Below are 21,639 nucleotides of genomic sequence, written 5' to 3'. Positions count from 1 at the left end.
GTGTGTGTGTGTGTGTGTGTGTGTGTGTGTGTGTGTGTTTTAGTCATCAGTCACAGGACATTTGGGCTATTTCCATTTTCTAGGTACTGTGAATAGAGAAAGAAGCAAAGTACATGGCTAAATCAGTATCTGTGATATAGAAAGCAGGACACTGAGTCCTTTGAGCATATGCCAAAGAGTTGTGTAGCTGGGTCCCATTGTATATTTCATTTTAGTTTTTAGAGAATTCTCCACACTGATTTGCATAATGGCTATACTAGTTTACAATCCACCAATGAGGATTGTGAGGATTCTTGAGGTTTCCTTTTCCTGTAGTCTCTCCAGCATTTGTTAATGGTTGTTCCATTGATCTCTGGACAGGCACAGTTCTTTGTGAATATATCTACTCTGATAGTGATTCAGTATCCCATTTTTGGAACATGACTGCCATCTTCAAGACTTCTGTGAGCCAAAGATGGAACAAAACATGACCAAGAAAAAAAAAAAAGACATCAAATGCTTTCCTGTGGTGTTTTGGTGGCCTTTTGTGTGATTCAGAAATCAATCAAATACAATAAATCTTTGATTGTTTTTCAGGGTTAATAACCACTGGGTTTTGGCTCTTTCTGCACAATCTTTAAAGTGTGCATGAAGGTATGATAACACTGTCTTATAGAAGGGTAAAATGCTGGAATGTACTGAAACTAAAGAAGGATCCACAAGTGGCTATGAGTTATTTGTGTGTGCATAACTGCACTGTTTTGTTGAGATATTTTCAGAAGCGAAGAGAAAGATATGTGACTAATGATAATTCACATTAGCTTCAAAAGCATAAAGAACAAGACATTTGCTGTAGATCAGCAGTGTGGCACAATGGGTTACACATGAGCAAGACAACAAGGTCACTGGTTGCATGAGGATTCCCACAAATCTCCATGGCTTGCTGGTTAACCTAGTTGACAACTTGACACAGCCTAGGATCATCTGAGAGGAAAGCCTTGATGGAAATTGCCTAGACTAGATTGGCCTGTGGCATGTCTATGGTGGGTTATCTTCATCTTTAACTAATGTCTGAGGCCCCAGCCCTCTGTGAACAGCATTATTTCTAGTCAGGTAACCATGCATTAAATAAAGATTAACAAGAGCCTGTGAGGCATCAAATTCATGGCTGAAATAAATGAAATAGAAAAAAAATTACAAAGAATAATGACACAAACTGTTGGTTCTTTGAGAAAAACAGCAAGACTGTCAAACCCTTAGTGAAATTAACTAATAGACAGAGAAAGAATATCTAAATTAACAAAATTAGACAGGAAAGGGGGGATATAAAAATGGATATGGAAAATATCCAGAGAACCATGAGGGTACACTTTACCAAATTGAGAGATTTTTTTTTAAAGTGGATAATTTTCACAATATATACCACCTACTGAAGTTAAAACAAGATCAGATAAGCACTTTAAACATAACTATAAACTCTAGTGAAATAGAAGCAGTCAATAAAAGTCTCTTAACTTAAAAGGATTCAGAGTCAGATGGTCTTAGCACAAAATTCTACCAGATGTCCAAAGAAGAGTTAATGCCAATACTCCTCAAATTATTGCATTAATAAAATCAGAAAGAATAATACTCAATTTGTTTTATGAGAACACAATTACTCTGATGCCAAAATTACATAAAGACCCAACCCTTGTCCCCCCAAAAGAATTACAGACCTTTAGGAACACAGATGCAACTATTCTCAATAAAATAACTACAAAATCCAAGAACAGATCAGAAAGATCATCCACATTGATCAAGTATGCTTCATCCCAGAGATTCAGGATCAATTCAACACATGTACATTAATAAATGTAATTTACCATATAAACACACTGCAAGACAAAAACTATATGATCATCCCATTAGATGCTGGAAACGGTCTATGAAAAAAAAATCCTACGCCCCTTCATGATAAAGGTTCTAGAGAGATTATGAACACAATACTATGTTGATATACCTCAACATAGTAAAGTCAGTTTGCAGCAAGCCCATAACCAACATTGACTTAAATGGAGAGAAATTCAAGATAATTCCATTAAAATCAGAAACAAGATAAAGTTGTCTACTGCCCCTGTACTTATTCAATATAGTACTTGAAGTCTTAGCTAGAGCAATAAGACAACTGAGGGAGATTTGGGGGAAAATTTCAAAGAAAGAAGTTAAATTATCTTTATGTGAAGATAATATGATAGCATATGTAAGTAATCACAAAAAAATTCACAAGGGAACTCATACAGCTGATAAATGCTTTCAAATACAGAATTAAGTCATAAAAATCAGTAGCCTTCCCATATAGAAATGACAACTGGACTGAGAATAAATCAAGGAAACAACACCTTTCACAGTACCTTCAAAAAATATAAAATACCCTGGGATAGCTGTAAGCAAGCAACAGCCTAGTGTGATTTATACTTCAAGTCAAAAAGCAAATCCACAGATTCAATGCAATCCCCACAAAAATTTTAACACAAATCTTCATAGATCTTGAAAGAATAATTTTGAACTTCTTATGGAAACACACACACACACACACACACACACACACACACACACACACACTAGTTAAAACAACCCTGAATAGTGTAAGAACTGTAGGAGGTATCACTATTCCCAACCTCAAATTGAATTACAGAAATATAGTTAGTATGGTACTAACAAAAATTAGAGATGTAGATTAATAGAATCTAATTGAAGACCCAGACAATCCAGACAGCTATAGACAAATGATGCTGGTCAAACTGGACAGCTGCATAGAAGAATCTAAATAGATCCTGTGTAAAACACAAGTCCAAATGAATCAAAAGCATCAACACAACACCAGATGCACTGGACCTGAGGGAAAAGAAAGTGAGAAAAAGTCCTGAACTCACTGGCCCAGAAGACAACTTGAATGGAACAACCATAGCTCTGGCACTCAGAACAACAATTAATAAATGGGACCTTATAAAACTGAAAAGCTTCTGCATGGCAAAGGGTACCATCAATATGACAAAGGACAAAAGGGCACCCTACAGAATAGAAGGATTTTTCCAACTACACATTCAATAGATGTCTAATATCCAAAATATATAAAGAACTTTTAAAAAAGATATCAAGATATCAAGAGAACAAAAAACTCCACTTAAAAGTTGGGTATAGATCTAAATAGAATGTTCTCAAAAGAGGAATCTTAAATGCTAAGAAACACTTGAAGAAAAGTTCATCACTCTCAGTCATCAGGGAAATGAAGATTAAAACTACTCTGAGATTTCATTTTGTGTCCAACAGAATGGCTAAGATCAATACAGCAAAGTGACAGACAGCTCATGCAGCTGAGGGTAAGGGGCACATTCATCCAGTGCTATGGGAGTGCAAACTTGTAGTCACTTTGTACAATATGAGTGTTATCCTTCCCCAGGAAGATGGTACTTGACCTTCATTAAGATCCAGTGATACCACTCTTGAGCATATACCCAAAGGAAGATGCATCCTACAACAGAGACACTTGTTCATCTATATTCATTGCTGCTCTATTCTTAATAGTCAGAAATTGGAAACAACCTAGATGTCCCTCAACAGATGACTGGATAAAAAAAAATGTGGTAGTTTTACACAATGAAATATTACTCAGCCATTAAAAAACAAATCATAAAATTCGCAAATAAGTGGATGGAAGGGCGGGGGAGAAATCATCCTGAATGAGGTAATCCAGAAAGACAATGATGGTGTAATTTCATTTTTATGTGGATATTAGCTGTTAAATGAATGATAAACCAGCTACAGTCAGCAGAGCCACTCATGTTAAGTATAGAGTAAGAGACTGGGGTGGTGCAGATAGACTTCAATGGGAAAGGGAAATAGGATAGATAGTTATGGATGGATGCCAGGGACTGGCACAGGAGGATAAAGTGGAGAAAGGGAGTGAAGAGGGGGTGAGGGGCAGAACACAGGAAGAGACAGATAAAACTGAGTGCCATTTGAGTAGCAATATGGAATGGAGCACAGTAGAAGTTCCTGAAAGAATCTATGTATCTGAAAGTAAACTCAATGAAATCTCCAAATAATGTGGGAGACGTAGCCCAACTGGTCATCTCTTGTTATCAAATCAAGTTTCCAGTACTGGGAATAAGTTTTATCTAATTAAGTTGTTGGCCAAAGGAGCCCTTTGGGAACCCCCAAACAATGCATGCTATTGCCAAAAATATAGGTTGTCCTCTACAAACTGACAGCAAGGCCCCAATTCTGAAACAAACAAACAAAACAAAACAAACAAACAAACAAACAACCTACACAAATCATCAAACATGGAGAAATAGAGCTGGTGCCAACTGCCCTTATGGGTCAGTGTTCGTGGCACTGCAGTCTATTCTGTATGCTAGCAAATGAGAAACGTGTCCTTTCTGCAAGATATGCTAGTGCAATGTTCTCACAAAGCTGTGGAAGTGACCAAGCCAAGCTCAGTCAGTCAACAGGGTCTCAAGGGAGGGAGGGAGGATTGAAAACAAAAAACAGACAAAATTATAACATGACTCCAGCCTGTACTGGGGCTGAGAGGCTGAAGCAGATTTATTTTTCTCCAGCCTGCTTTTATATCATTTTAGGAAAAAAAAAAAAAAAACAACAAACAAAACAAAAAAACCCAACCATGGTCAGTTCTTAGATCAAAGACAAAGTAATCAAGTGATGTAGTAAACAAGGAGATCACACAAAGTAATAATTAAGCAAAGTAGTAAGCAAAGCCCCATGGTCACTGTTTCTAATATTCTTATCTGAGCCTACTTCCTTGTCGGAGCCCAGTGACAAATGCCAGATTCCTAGAAGTGGCACCAACAGCTATCAACATGGGAGGAACCAACCAAGGTCTAACTTTACTTAAGGACCACTCTGTGAGATGGAACACATACCTGTCTCTGCCTGAGTGACCAAGAACCTGAGGCTGAAAAGCCTTGGAGCCTAGAGTAAAACCAGATGCTACTGTTCTAAAAACAAACAAACAGAAACAAGTAGCAATAACATGACTTCTAATGACATTCTGCTAAAGTAATAGATTGGTACCTTGCTCAACCTTCATCAGAGAAGCTTTCTCTGAAGCAGATGAGAATAAACAGAGACCTGCAGCCAGACATTATGCAGAGAGTGAGAAACCTTGGAACATCCAATGCTAGATGGGATGTTTCCATCCAATTCTTCACCTAAGGTTCAGAAAACCCTGTAAAAGATGAGGTGGAGAGAATGTATCAGGGATTGAGGATGCCAACGAAGCAGAGCCCTCTAAAGACAATAGGAAAGACAATGCACATATGAACTCACAGAGACTGAGGCACAATGCACAAGGTCTGCAGGGGTGCTGCGCCAGATGAGGTCCAAGCACTGAGAGGGGAAGTAGGCACAGGTACATGCCCTCAATCCTAACACAGATGCCATCTCCAACTCATTACCACTTGCAAATGAAGAGTTCTTTTCTCTAAGGAGTCTCACTGGAAAAACAAACTACTGTTGAGGGATAGTCCATGCCTAGCAGTAGATGGCCAGCAGAAAAGAAACCCAACAGCACCTTTGGAGGCTCTCTGTCTCATAGTGTCGTGCCATATCTTTTTCTATGTGTTTTCTTCCTTTTCTTTCTTTTTAAATTTTCTTTTTTTTAATTTTTCAATTTTGTTTTTACCTTACAGGTCCTCTTTGCATATAGTGTGGCTTCTAGTTTTGTGGTTTTAGGGAATGTCTGAGTATGTAAATGCCTGGGTCTCTGCATCTGTATATGCTCTTGTTCTTGAGCTCTTTTCCTTCTCTGTGTTTGTTTTGTCCTGTTCTGATATCTGGTTTTGTTCTGTCTTATTTTATTTTAATTTAATTCATTAAATTTCAGTTTGTTTTCTAAGGAGAAATGGGAAGGGGTCATTCTTGGTGTTAGAGTATGTGGAAGGAACTTGGAGGAGTGTGTGGAAAGGAAGCTGACATCAGAATATATTATATTATATGGGAAAATTTATTTTCAGTGAAAGAAAAAAAATAGAAAATCACCACATTTTTCTAAAGACATTTAAAGTGACATAAGAACTCATGTTTTATATTTACATAAAATATATCAGAGTGACAATGTGCATATTTATTCTCTGCTACCAGTTTCCATGGATTGATTTCTCTAATTGTTGGCCCGTTCAAAAATATATAAATAGATTATCAAAAAGAAGATTGCATTTATAAAAAATTAAGATAACAAAGAAATAGATGTGAATATTTATGTGTATTTACAGAAAATACAGAAAAATAACATCAGTTCAGTCTTTATATGGTGAGTGTAGTTACCTTTAACTTTCAGGACACAGTTGTTGAAGTGCTGGAGCATTGTACCTGCTAGACAAGTGTTCCACCACTGAGCTATGCCCAGACATACTATGTACTATAGATAAGTAGATAGATCACAGATAGATAGATAGATAGATAGATAGATAGATAGATAGATAGATAGATAGACAGGTGTGTGTGTGTGTGTGTGTGTGTGTGTGTGTGTGTGTGTGTGTGTGCACGCACATGTGCGCATTCTTTTGAGACAGGGTATCAGGTTGGGGAATACGACTTTGAACTTCTGACCCTCCTGCCTCTACCTCCAGAACATACTGAGAATTAAACCCAAAGTTTTGTGTGTGCTCAGCATTATTATATGTTTGTGTGTATTTGTGTATATATGTCTACATATTATATTGTAATATATATATTTATATATTTACTAAGTTATATCCCAAGTCCTTTTAACTTTTATTATGTAGGTATTTTACCTGTATGTATATTTGTGTGTCACTTGTATGCCTTGTGTCCATGGAAGAAAAGAAGAGACCAGAAGTGAACTGCCATGTGAATGCTGTGGGTCAAACCCAGGTCCTCTGGAAGAGCATCCAATGCTCTTAAACACAAGCCATCTCTCCACTTCCCTTGGGTTTGGGGTTTTTTGTTTGTTTGTTTGCTTGCTTGCTTATTTTTGTTTTGTTTTGTTTTGTTAGCAAAAAGGAGTGTTGTATAAGAGAGAGCTAGTGAGAATTAGTCTTTGGAAAGCTCTGTCCTCCAGCCCAGGTTAGACTTCATCTCCAGGGAAGGGCTAGCAGACCATGCCTTTCTACAGCCATCAGTCAGGCTGTCATGGGAAGGACACATCTGAGAAGTGCAGAAGTCCCATGCATGGCAGTAGAGAATGGGGTCTGAGTATACAAAAAAGCAGAAAGACTTAGAAAGGAAAAGTACACCAGGACCTGTCAGTAGTAATAGACACTCAGCAGCACAGCTCCAGGAGTCCCCCAAAGCTTTTTGGGACCTCAACTCGGGTCAAACTGGGATTTGATGTAGAAGAGAATTTTAGAACTAGCCAGTATAAATTTTGGAAATGTTAATAAATATGTCTTAATGGAGACTAAGTGTAAGGGTTAGAAAAAAGAAGCACTCAAAAAGACGAGACTATGTGTGAATGGCTTGCAACTGTGAGGTACCAGTCATACTCTTTGTGTGGGTCTCAAGCTGTGCCTCAAATGATGGTTAAGAAACTTTATTTTCCTTTTTTCTCTCTCTTTTTATAAACAGGATTAGAGGGTAGCTCTGGAGATGTCTGGTGTGGAATTATAATCTCATAGGGCAAAACCCAAAGCCATTGAGGTTTAGTACAGTTTCTGGTGAGATTCCTAGAAAACTAAGCTTATAACTGGGAAGGAAGAAGACTTTACCCGGTCATTAATTGTCTGGTAATTCTTGCTTTGCCTCTGGGGAGAGGTTTTAACCAGATTCCTGGGGGAGGGCTCCTGTCCCTTCTCATCTTTCTGTGGCATCACTGAGCAAACACAATGGGACAATGACATCTGTACCATGACTAAATGCTTGGACCAGCTCAATGCGATTCATTTTGATGAAATAAATCAAGATCAAAATGTGGAACAGTCAAATCACAAGAATCCGGGAGATACTAACCTCCATCAGAGCCGTGTTCTTAAGATTCCATAGCTGCAACCTTTGGATAAAAAACTGTTTCCCTTTGTTGCTCCTGGAAGGCCAAAGAAACTTCCCCAACATACTAGCAAACTTCACCTAAGTTACAGTGCACCTTCTTAGGCCATATGCATCACCTTGCTCCATCTAGGAGAAGAACTCAGTATTTCCATATGCGATCGTCTTATTGCTCAGCACTGGAGTTACAGTGAGCTTCATTTACAGATTTGTACAGGAACCAGATTCAAGTATGCCACAACTATGCACATTTAAGAGAGAGAGCAAGGGCCTTCAAACTTGTTCTATGGGTAAAAGTGACAACTTTGCAAGCATAATGACCTGAGTTTGATTTCAAGAGTCCATGGTGGAAGGAGAGAACTCACTTCGAAAAGTTGGCCTCTGATCTCCCCTCCCATGCCACAACATACCCCTGGTCCCTGTGTCTATACACACGACAAACCCCTACACATACTCACTCACTATTAATAAGATGATTTTTGAAATAAAAAATGCAAAACATCCCTTAATAAGTAACCAAATGTGAAATAAAAGTAATGTTTCTTATCTTTAAAAAAAATAGGTAAATTCTGATTCAGGTACTAATAATGACCAGTCAACTGTGGGACTAATTAACCAATTTATTATGAAGTTATGGTTTTTATAATATATTTTTAAAATCTCAATTTTATCACTCTTGAATTACATATGTATATACATATATGTGTGTATGTGTATATATATGTACATATATATACACATATATGTATATACATATACACACATATTATATATATATATATATATATATATATATATATATATATATATACAAAATATATAGAAATCATACACCCACACATATTTTAAGATTATTCTGAATGGTGGTATGTGTGGTTGGTCTGATTCATGTGTCTATAAAGGGCAAAGATAGGCCGCTGTGCTTTAATTAACCCACAGGTCACCAAGGCTAAACAGAAGTCCAGAGAGAATGACAGTGATGAATGGCACCCTTGGCACCCTGGTGTTCTGGTAGTGACAATCAAGTGCTCATGGTTGGCCTCCTTCCCAGAGCCTGTGTCTGAGATTCCTCCCATAAGAAGCTAAGAAGCAGTGTGTCGTGTGCCTTAGGAAGAAAAGCAATAAACATCTTGGATATATTAACTGACTTCTGTGGTTCATAACTCCCCCAAGCAGGAGGCAAGAAAAAAGCCATAGTTCAAAAACATGATTATATTCTTCATCCGAAAATCTGAAAGTCCCATGTTTGTAGCATTTGGTGAGAAAATAGGAACCTTGTAAGTCACAAAGCATTGACATACCTTTACTTATACTGAAAGCAAAACTCGAAGTGTGCAACCCTTGAAACTCCACAGAAGCCTCAGAGGGCCAGTAGCAAGGTCATTTCCCAACTGAGCCACACCAGGCAGACAATGGGGTCATTTCACAGAAACAAGCGGTAATTAGAGGTGACTGCCTCTGTGTGCATGCTGGAGGGAGCACAGTCTGGTGGTTCAGTGGTGCTCGGCCTGGAGAGGCATAGGGGCAGGAATTTAGTCACACTCCCAGAAGCACAAGTGAATAGCACCAGCAGAAGTTGGGAAGCCTTCCTGGGCATTTCTGTAACACTGCAGAAACTACTCTCTATCATCTTTGAATCTTATTTTAAAGCACATTTTAATTTAAAAAGTAAGGTGACACTACTACGAAAGGTGCATGCTCTCTCTTCAAGATACGTGTTGTTCCCGCGCTAGTATTCCCCTAAGGGGAGCTGCTGGATTCAGCCTCCTGAGAAGCCAAGACTCAGTGCCAATGACTTTAGTACTGGAGGCAGGTGCCTCCATGTTGCCAAAATCAGTGCAGGCAGCACAACCACAGATCTGAGGATATCCGGTCCTTGGGATTCCCCACCCCCCAAGATGCATCATGATAGTGTGCTCCCAACTCTACCCGTTCATGGATGTTCTCTTCTCTGTCAAACTGGAGGACCTGACTCTCAGCACTGCTCATGGGATGCACTTGGTAGACCAGTCTACTGAAGCAAACCTTTTGGACTCAACTATGTTCCTGTTGCCTGGATGAACACACTCAGACCACCCCAGTGTGGGGTCTGAGCTCTGAATCAGACAAGAGCTGCTCGGTGCCCATTCCCTAGGAGCTGAGAACCAGCTTGATTTGGGGAGTTTGGCCACTGGCACTTTGCTTCCATAAGCCACCTCCTGACTTTAGCAAGTGTACCCTCCTGGGTTTCTGTAATTCCATGCCACCCAGGCAGTAGTCTTTGCTAATCCTTTGCCTTTGGAGGTGGGCCAAAACCTGGCATCAGCTCAAGCTGAGGTGGATTCAGTGAATGCCTCCCCCTTGCTATTGAGTTCATCTGTATATCAATAAATGTTTTCCTAAGAAATTGGACTTTCTTCATTTTCACAGGAGCAGGGCAAGACAAAGCCAGGAAATAGCACACTGATAACCTTGTCTAGACTCCCAACCAAACACAAGACGCCTCAAGAATTCTAACAAATCAATAGTATGTGTCACACACGCCAGGACTATGTTGTACAGTAGTCAGCAGGGCTGTTTCAGACTTCACATAAACAGTTCTTTGCTAGGGCCGCCTGCAGCCTGATCTAGCTTATAATCTACTCAGTGGGGACACAAACCACCCTGGAAGGTTTCCCATCTTCCCAGGTTAGTGTTATGTATCTGAGCTTCAAAGCAAGGGTGTGTACAGCCCACATTCCTGCAGGAAGTGAGGGATCTGCAGGAACAGAAATTGAAAGGCGTTTCCCTGGCACCAGGCTGGCACAATCTGTTCAAAGGACTGTGCACAGGCATGAGGTCAGTAGAGAGAAAGCCCAGTCGGTGAGACAGGCTTCCTTCAGCCTTGGTGGTGACCAGCTATCCGGTGGCACCTGCCAAGCTCAGAGAGCTGCAGCATTTGAGAGTTTTGTGCTTTATCTTTGCAGGAGATTTCTATTCACAGAGGCCGAAGACCTACATTTATATAAAGCAGCATATTTTGAAGACGATTGTAACCAGTGACCTCTCTTTGCCAGCTCCTTGACAGCTATGGCTATATTATCCAGAGTTGAGACAAGAAAGAAGGGGGAGCACAGTACACAACTCTACTATCTGAATCTCAAAGTTGGAATCCTGCTTTCCTCTTGGGAGCAGATTTCTGTTCTTCAACTCCAAATGTTTGTCTCTATTTCAGACATCTGCCAATATAGGTTGGAAATCTATAGTCTGGAAGTCTATCATTCAAATTTTTCCCAATTCTCAATCTTTTTAAGTGGCAAAAAAAAGCCACACTTGGGAAATCCCCCACCCGATGTCCTTGAAAGGCCCCTCTGTAACACCAATGGTGAATTTACCAAATGAGATCACTGTCCTAGCCTACATTCTGTTGCAGTGATAAGCACCATAATCATAAACAACTATCTGTGGAGGAGAGGGTTTATTTTACCATATATTTCTTGGTAACAGTCCATCACTAAAGGAAGCCAGGGCAGGAGCCCAAGCAAGAACTGAACCAGAAATAATGATGAAATCCTGCTTCATGGCTTGTTCCTCCTGGCTTGTTCATTTTGCTTTCTTATACAACCCAGAAACACCAGTCCAGGGGTAGCCCTGCTCACAGTGATCTGAGCCTTCCCATATCAATCAGTAATCAAGAAATAACCTTACAGGTGTGCCCACAAGTCAATCTGATAAAGGCACTTCCTCAGTTAAGGTTTCTTCTTCCATGTGAATCTAGTTTGTATCAAGTTAATAAAAGTAACCAGCATGGTCATCTCTTTTTATCAGATGTGTCTAAGTTGTGCATCAAACATAAATGAGCTTCAGGTTTAGATGTGGGCCCATTCCCAAAGTACCACACTAAGAAGATGTAAACACTCTCAACTCTTAAATCAAGGCTATTTGACCTGTATTTTGAAGAGAGAGTGTTGGTCATTCTTAGTATCATCTTACCTTTTAGATGGCTAAGAAACACTAAATGTGCTTGAATATATGACTCTGTGGGGATGACAATGGATATCTAGGTGACAATGGATGACAAGACAATCCAGAACCCTCAGGTGATAATTTTGGACATTTCCTGATATGATACTCAGCCTGAGATATAAGCTGCTGGTCCACTGAAGACATATGGTCTTCACATAGCTCTTAGCACAGAGAGCCAGTGTGTAAATCTGCAACAAACACCAAACTTTTGTGTGCTTTTATTCACAATGGTAAAGGAAGTTGAAAGAGATAAAAGGACCAAAGACTCGTTGAGTTATGGCATTCAAGTTTTACCTGTCTTATGCACAATAGAAAAGTAGGAATCAGACAATTCAGCATTATTATATCTGACTATACCAATATGCCCCATGATAACAATGAACACACTTATATACTTGAGAAACTGGCATCCTCAGCCATCAGAAAAATGCAAACAAAATTATGTAGGAATTCCATCTTATTGATGTCAGAAGAGCTCTCATTAAGAGACCAAACAATAACAATTGCTGACAAAGATTCAAGAAAAATGAACCCTTATAAATAGCTGAACAAAATCAGCCACTGTAGAAATAAGTGTAGATTATTCTGACAAAAAGATGAAATTAGAAAGGCCATGTGATCCAGGATTTGCTTCTGGGTCCATACCCAAAGAAATAAAAGATAGCATTCCATAGAGACACAGACTCATCTGCACTCATCATGGTAGGAAGCTATGCACTCATCCCAGGTATCTATAAACAGAGAGATGGAGAAGGAAACTGGAATATGTATAAACAATGGGTCATAATTCAGCCATAAAAAAATGAAATTATGACATTAGTTGGAAAAACTGGTAGACTGGAGATAACTGTGTTAAGTGAAAGAATCCAGGCCCAGATAGACAATGTACAATGTGGACTTAAACTATGTTTGAGGAAGAGAAGGACCAGTGAAGAGAGGCAGGCATCTGGGGGTACTGAGAGTGAATAGGATTGGAGAACACTACATACATGCATGAAGATGACGCAATGGAGTCTGTCATCTTACACACACACACACACACACACACACACACAAAAATGACCACTACTTATAGAAGGAAGAGCTCAGACATGACTGTAATCCAGCAGTTGAAAAGTGGAAACTGGAGGGTAGAGACTCTATAGCCAACCTGGGCTACATAGACCCTGTCTCAAAAAAGAATAAAAGGCTTCCTATATGTTAACTACAATACGCCCAGTTATTATGTATAATAATAAAAAAAGAAGATTCTTTGTTAGAGATGGGATCCAGGACCTCGTGTTGGGCAAGTGATCTGTCTCTGCCGTCTGTGACAGATTCTTATTTTCCCTATTAGTCAGCTGAAGCTTTGTATTCATTTTACCCAAACAAGCCCAACCAAAACATCCATATCTATTGATGATTCAAAATATTTTTACAAAAAAAAGGAGAAGTAATGTGGTCTTGTTTTATGAAATAGGAGATGTATTAGCACAGGAAATGGAAATGGATATTTTAACTCACACAAACCTTTTGTACTGTAGGCTTATATTTTTCAAAACCTACTTATTGTAAGGGTATTTAAATGCTTTAGCCTCCCATCTAGGCCACCACTGACCACCAACAGAGGTAGTAGAAAAGAAAGGTTAATGAGGCAAAGGAGGAATGTGGACCTGTTTAGAAATTTTCTTTGGAGTGAATCCAATCTGTGTTGTCAGGATAGCCACCATTCAGTTCACAGGAATTAGCAGCAGGATCTCAATCCACTTGAAAACACAATTCAGAAATCAGCAATGGTAGTTGAATCCAGAAGAAGCCATGAGGTTCTGCCAGTTGGCCAAGTCCTCAGAAGATGCAAGAAGCCACCAGAACATCACCAGAAGTTCTTCGGTGGCATTTCTCTCTATGAAGCCATGACAAACAATGGCCAGCAAAGAATGACAAGGCAAACTAATACCACAAAGCATCAGCAGCAAAGGCCAGCATCAGCAAAGCCCAGTGATGACAAGCAAAAAATGGCAAAGCTAACCAATACCAGACAGCATCCTCCACTGGCTTTTGGGTTATATTTATACTCTTTCCAAACACTACATGTTTTCTCAAGTGTCTGCTCTAGCAAAGCATCACAAGCCCTTTTTTCCAGACTGCTTCCAGAAAAACACAACATATCTGTTCTCAGTAAAACATCCTCCCATGTGTCTGCTTCAGCAGAAGCATCCTCTCATAAGACAGTTTCCAGAAAAAAAAAAAAAAAAATCACATGACACAACTGAGTCTTCAAAGAAACCAGAAATCTCCACTTTGTTGTACTTCAGAAAGCAAAGTGGCAGGAGAGAGGCTGTTTTCTTAGGGTAGAACTTGACACAAGGTTGAGACCAATGTAGCTCAAGGTGGCCTCAAGCTCATGCTTCTCTGCCATAGCCTCTCAGATACTAAGATTACCAGTATACCACCATATCCAGCTTGAGTAAAGGCTTTGAGGAATTAATTGGATGAGATTTGTCTCCCACTTACTACAATATCCTCAAATCCAAATGCAGATGAACAACGTAACAAGCCTAAGCAACAATATGCCTTGGCTCTTCTTTGCCAATGGATAGGAAGAAGCGTCACCAAGCTGAAGTGGGAACTCTAGCTCTGCCATCTCTGAGGTCAACCCCAGCAGCAACATGGAAATGCCCCACACTTAGCTTTAGATGATGCTTTGCACTTTTGTTTTCCTGTTTCCAACACTTTCGAAAGTCTCTGCTTTGAATACTTAATCATAGTGGAACAAAAAGACTGAGAACTTTTGACTTTCCAGAGAAAGTGTTAGGCTTTTGACACTGGGGGATTCTCATTCAGAAAGAGTGGCCAAGCCAGTCCTGGTCATGAGCAGAAAAAAAATAATGACCTGTCTGGGCATCTCTCATCCAAGCCAGCTTAATGGTTTTCAAGGTCACAGTCCCTCTGAAGTATCCCCAGGGCAATAAGTTTTATCAAACTGTTGGGTTAGTCACATTGCTCTCTAAGGGAACAAACTGCTTTCCAACACAGTCCTGGGCAGAAAGCAATCTACTTTCCCCTTGATATTTCCTGAGATTGATGTTCTCCAAGTTACCATGGCAAAGGGCAGACATGGATGAGATGTTTACAAGAATACCAAAATTTGGGATGGAAATTCTTACTGTAAGAGCCTTTGAAGATAAGAGGAGATGGAGGCCAACATTCCTGGCAGATCAGTCAGACTCCTCTTGGAGATGCCATTGAAAGGTTGAATGACCACAGTCACAGCACAGCCATGGCTGTGCCACATTCAAAGCTACTTTACTGTGTTTAAACCTTCTGAGAAAACGTGTCTCTCCCAGCTGTCTCCACGGTAATTTCAGGTTGAATTTTGGCTAACAGGCTTTGGTTTTACAGTCAATACACAGACTTTGCTCTCCAGATAAAACTGAAGAAGAAGAAACAGGCAACCTAGAAAGGTAGGAGGTTGGAGGGGACACTGAAGAATGCACCAGAGACCTGGGAGGTGAGAAACTTTCAGGACTCAAAGGGGGGTACCTTAGATGAAATGCCTGACATTAGGGAGAGGGAACTTATAGAGCCCACCTCCAGCAGGAAGACAGGGCATGAAATGAGGGAGAGGGTTGCCATCCCACAGCCAAAAGAACTACAGGGATGAAAATGGAGAGGAGCCAGAGGAAAAGAAGTTCTAGTGACAGGCCCAAAGTGGGATCCAGCTCAAGGGGAGGCCCCAAGGCCTGACACTATTACTGAGGCTATGGAGCACTCACAAAAAGGGACCTACCATGACTGCCCTCTGAAAGACCCAACAAGCAGCTAAAAAGGTCAGATGCAAATATTTGCACCCAACCAATGGACAGAAGCTGCTGAACCCTGTGGTTGAATTAGGGAAAGGTGAAAGAAGCTGAGAAAGAAGACAACCCTGTAGGAGGACCAGCAGTCTCAAATAATCTGGACCCCAAGATCTTTCAAACACTGGACCAACAAAAAGGCAGCATACACCAGCTGATATGAGGCCCTGAACACATATACAGCAATGGAGTACCAGGTCTCTGTTCAATCAGAGATGATGCATCTAACCCTCAAGAGACTGAAGGCCCCAAGGGAGTTTAGAGGTCAGGTGGGGTGGGAGTCAGCGGGTGGAGACATTCTCATGAAAACAGGGGTGAGGAGGTATGGGATGTGGAACAGTCAGAGGGTGGATTGGGGGAGTGAATAAAATCTGGAGTGTAAATAAATAAATAAATAAAAGACTGAAGGAGGAGAAGGAGGTGGAAGAGGAAGAGAAGAAGAAGGAGGGGGAGAAGAAGAAAGCCTGCCAGCAGAATAGTCTCAGCAATGCATTCAGAAAACCTGTGACCAATAGGCAGGATTCTGATGTTCACTTCTGGCTTATGGACTGGAGGATTGGTAGCCTTCACTGCCAACACTCTGAAATCAAACAAAAGTTTGATTTACTATTGTTTTTGTTTTTTAGTTAAACTAAATGTCGTGTTTTTAACAATACTTTGTTGTGGATAATATTACTTGTGGGTTTCTACCCCACTTTCAATCATTAGTTCCTAAATAAAAGCCACAAAACCTTTACATTTATAATAAGCCTTAAAGTATTAGACCTGGGCAGCTAGCAACCTTCTATGCTATTTTGTTTACATCCCTATCAACAACTCTAAGATATCACTTGCCATGTTCCTACTCCAACAGGCAGACCCTCATAGCCTAGACTCACAATCTACCTATGCCATAGTGCCTTCTTCCTCCTCCTCCTCACCGTCTCCTCGTGGTCTCTGCCTCAGACTCCAAACCTGGGAACTGAAGCCCTGCCTATCTCTCTTCTGTCCAGATACAATCTATAGGCATCTTTAGTCACCAATAGTTTTAAATTAAGGCGCAAGGTTTGCATAACAAAAGCTGACATACATGGGAATTCACTCGTCTTGAGGCAACTAGACCCTGGGAAACAGACTTCTGTGCTACAATGAATAGCTGCACACCAAACTTCAACAATATATTTTAATTTATTTTTTTAAAAGATTCAAACATTTATGTGATATGTTTGATCATACTCATCCATCATAAATACCATTTGGAATAAACAAGAAGCAAGGCCACACTTTTCAAATCATTTACTCCAGGGACGGCTGGAAGAGCTTGGAAGGACAATGAGGATCCTGGAGACAAAAGCAAAACCTTCTGGTTTTCTACAGACTCACAGCAAACATTTCAGGTTCCCTGCCTTCCCCGGGCTTGACCCAAATCTAAGACAGTTGCACGGAGCTCATCTTACCTAACACTTGGGAAAGCCTTGGCTTCGTGTGTTAAAATGCACCTCACTAGCAATGAACACAAGTGGATTATCTCGAGATATCAATTACTGTAAAGGAGGCACAGCAAAAAGGAGGGGCTATGGTTCCTGTTACAAATATCAAAGAAAATAAGACACACCAGGCAACCATTCAGCAGAACTGCTGTCACAAGCCCACTGTACTGTGGACAGAGAGCTGGCAGCTGACAGCAGCCCACATGGGCACTCAGCTTTTTGAGACTTTTGATATAAGCTCTTCTGTACTAGAGGCCTCAAGATCATACCACAAACTTTGCATGTATTTCATTTGCAAGAGCAAATAGAATAGTAATTATTGCTAAGAATGAGACAAGTCCAAGAAGGGGACAGAAAAACAGGCTCATGGACGTTCTCCCTCTAAGTTTTCATAGTTCTCTGGCAGAAAATTCTGTAATTGAAGCAGGATTTTTTAATCCTTTTCCCTGGACTATTATTTCGAAAAAATTATATAATTAATATTCAATATGCCATAACACAAATTAATAAAATGATGAGTTGTGCTGAAACATAAATATTAATACTAATATTAATTATTCTGAATATGAAGTCACATTACTTGTGACCTAATAAAAATAGAGGCCCACAAACCTAAAAACACAACTTTATGAAGTGAAGTTTACTTGTCTTTGATGGTATTCTTGGCATTAATCTGTTTTTCTTTAAAACTTAAGCTTCTAGTGGGTCTCACTAGTTGATTTCTCAGCTCTCTGATATCTAGACACTCAGACTAGAACGCATCACACTTAATAAACTCAAACTGTACAGCACACCTGTCTGGAGAAGAACTATCCCTGACTCAGTTGTCCCTGTCTCCTCAGTTCCATCATCTCTAACACTTCCACTTGGATTTGGATGTAACTAAACAGTTGTTGAGCTGTGAAAGTCCTCTGAATGGTATTTATTGGTCAAATCTCGGATTTCACCAACATTACCAGTTCTTGACACTGTTATGATGGAGACTAGCTAAGAGGGCGACTGACCAGTTTTCAAGAGCCGTTGCCAGCCCTTGGTGTCACACATTTCAGGCCATAGAAGCAGATCTCTAAAAGTATGACTTAGCCAGTGGAAGATAGCTAGCTATTCTTTTGGCCAGAAATAATTATTTTTAAATATCAAAAGCAAAATTTTCTGAGAAATGTTCAATATGAAGCTGTCATGGCAACAAGGAGATCTATTCTTAAATCTGCTCAGGGCTGTAAACCTCTGCCATTCAAAAGAGTTCCCCCACCCCCCAGCCACGAGATCCATCAAGTATCTGAATTGTGTTTGGTGTGAGGAACCACTGTGAATTTTTAATTTCCTTTTGTTTTCTATTATTTTTAATTTAAACTTGGAATCTGATGCTCAGCTAGGTATTGGAAAACTGGGAAGTATATTTCAACATACTGGGATTTATGCATCTATTTTTAATAAAATCAAACACTAAACCTTTTAATGAAAATGTAGTCTCTTAATGGCAATGTAGAGTATAAACAGAATACACATAGCTTAAAACCCCAAAAAATGTAAAATTTGTGGTAATTTTTTATGTTACTTTATATGAAAATGAAAATATTTTGGCAGTGTGGAATCAAATAAGGTGTATGTCACCGTTTGTTTGTCAGCTGTAGTTGCTAGGCAACTAAATGACTCATTCAGCTCACAGGAGAATGCTATTGGATGGAACTCATCTGGGTTTGTCTTCCTTTCCCACCCCTCCACACATGTCCAGACATCAGTAGAACAAAGTTGGGGATGAAGACACCTTCCAAATGCAGCTATTTCCAAGCTGCCCAGTGTCACTGTCACATTCAGTTTGTGGAAGTAAGAACCTGGGCAGCCAGCTACTCAGAGCCAATGCTGAATGAAACCTACATTCAAGCACATTGGTTCATTCCTTATTTTATTTGCACATCAATATATAAATTTCCACCTTACCTACATATGCTTTTGTTTTCAATTCTTCAAATTAATTTTCTCTGTCAAGCACACACACACACACAGACACACACAGACACACACACACACACACACACACTGACACTTAAAAATGTCCTGAAAATTTAGGCAACAATTATCTGTATGTGGGCTATATGATTATCAAACCACAGTTAATAATTTTAAAATATATAAAGGTAAATGGAGAGAATTTAAGTGGCTAAAGGATGTCCTATTTCCTATCTAACAAGTTTAATTTATTCTCTATACAGAAACACTGGCATTAGCAGTACTTACTATACATGGAGTGCCAGCTCTCCTAGTGACTTTTTTTAATGCATTAAACCAGAGGTCCCCTAAGACTAATCAGAAAACACAGACATTTACGCTATAATTCATAACAGTAGCAGAATTACAGTTATGAAGTAGAAATGAAAATATTTTATGGTTTGGGTCAGGACATGAGTCACTGTATATAAAAGTGTCACAGCATTAGAAAGGTTGAGAACCACTGCTGTATACAAATGTTTTCTTTCATTTAATCCCCAAAGCAATTTTCCATCCAATATAAATGCAATGATTGCATCTGGAGTTTCACATGCAGTGTGAGATATAAAATAAAGGACCACTGCACCTGATGACTTGATTCAGGTAAGAAAAACAGGAGCAGAGGGGTCAGGCTTTCCACTGTCTTTGTTTCTAACATTTTCACCCCATGTCCCCTCAATAAATTGTCTAAGGACATTCGAGTTCCATGCCTGTGACTATGCTACTCATAGACTAATAAAACCAATAGAGAAAAATGGGTGTAGGAAAGAAGCTAAATTCCCACAAAATCTCAACAATAATATAGTTTTCTTAACAAGACCTCCATGACACCATCAGTTGACATGCCAAAGTAAATGGGGAGATTTCACAGGCCCATGCCCATGAACTACAAGCAATTGATGGCTGCTGAGAGAGAGAAAATGAGTGTTCTCCAGGGATGAGCCCCAGATAGGTCATTCAATCCCAAGTGGTCAGCCCTAAACACATCACATATGAGCAACACAAGTAGATTAGTATTTATACACGCATCCACACATATGTAACAATAAAGAAGTCATGAATTCAGGCAGTAGCGCTCACCGGAGGAATTAGAGGGAATAAAGGAGAGGTGACAATTATGTAAACATGATACTTGTGTATGAAATTTTATGTTTTTTTTAAGCTTTTGACACATATACACATTATAAATGGGATGTGAGAAGCAGGCTAAGGCTTCATCTTAAGCACAACCCTGCTTCCTGTAGCATCACTTCCTGTTTGAACCAGTGATGTGCTCAGAACCACTTCCTGTTTCAACCAAAAATGTGCTCAGAAGCTCAAGCTGGGATCCCAGATGCAGTCCAAGAGCTCTGGCTTAATCAATGAGTTATTCCTTGATGGACTCATACAACAGCAGTGTTATTGGTGTAGCCTAATGGGAAATGGAAAGATTTACCTTGTTTTCGCCTCTGTGTTTTCTGGACCGTGAGGCACACAGCCTCTACCACAGACCCTTCCACCATGGTGTTCCCACCCACCTTAGACCCAAAGCAGTGGATCCAGCCCACCTGGGACTCAAAGTTACCAATTGTGAACAATAAGAAACCCTTCCCCTTTTTAAGTTGCTTCTCTAAAACTTTGTCACAATGATGAAAATCTGAAGAACACAGATGGCCAGCCGTGATCCCAGGAATGTTACAGAAACAAGTAACATTTCAATAACTCTTAATATGATCTGATATGTATTTAATTTTTTATTCTTTTTTGCATGTTAATCATTATGTATGTGTATGTGTATATCTGTGTGTGGGTTTATGTCCATATGTGCAGGTGCCCATAAAGGCCAGAAAAAGGTGTCAACTCCCCTGAAACTAGAGTAATAGGGTTGTGAGATGGCTAATATGGATTCTGGGAACTGGACTTGGATCTTCTGCAAAGTAGTCTACACTCTTACCTGCTAAGAGGTCTCCCCAGGCCACCTTTATTAATATTCTTAATCTCTTAGTGCACCTAAGTTATATAGTACACTTTGCCATAGGTGTATATGTAATACTATACATTGTTGACTGTTGGTTCCATCATATTAAATAATGGACATTTACTTACCACTGTACTCAATGTCTATCAGTAAGTGACTATCATACTGACACTCAAGAGCTCTTAAGACTGAGCTCCCTCAGTGCAGTGTGGAAACCACTACCGACAATGTGGATAATACTATACCTCTCCCAAATTTCAGTTGTTCTGTTCAGAAGGTGCAGTGGGGTGGAGATGTATATATAATATATATATATAATATGTGTATGTGTATGTGTATATGCATATATCCCTTTATATGTATGTATGTATGTGTGTATGTATGTACATATGTATCTGTGTGTGGAGGGGTATGTATG

The sequence above is a fragment of the Arvicanthis niloticus genome, chromosome 3 (genome assembly GCF_011762505.2).
Source record: "Arvicanthis niloticus isolate mArvNil1 chromosome 3, mArvNil1.pat.X, whole genome shotgun sequence".
Classification (NCBI taxonomy): Eukaryota; Metazoa; Chordata; class Mammalia; order Rodentia; family Muridae; genus Arvicanthis; species Arvicanthis niloticus.
This window is presented reverse-complemented; position numbering follows the sequence as displayed.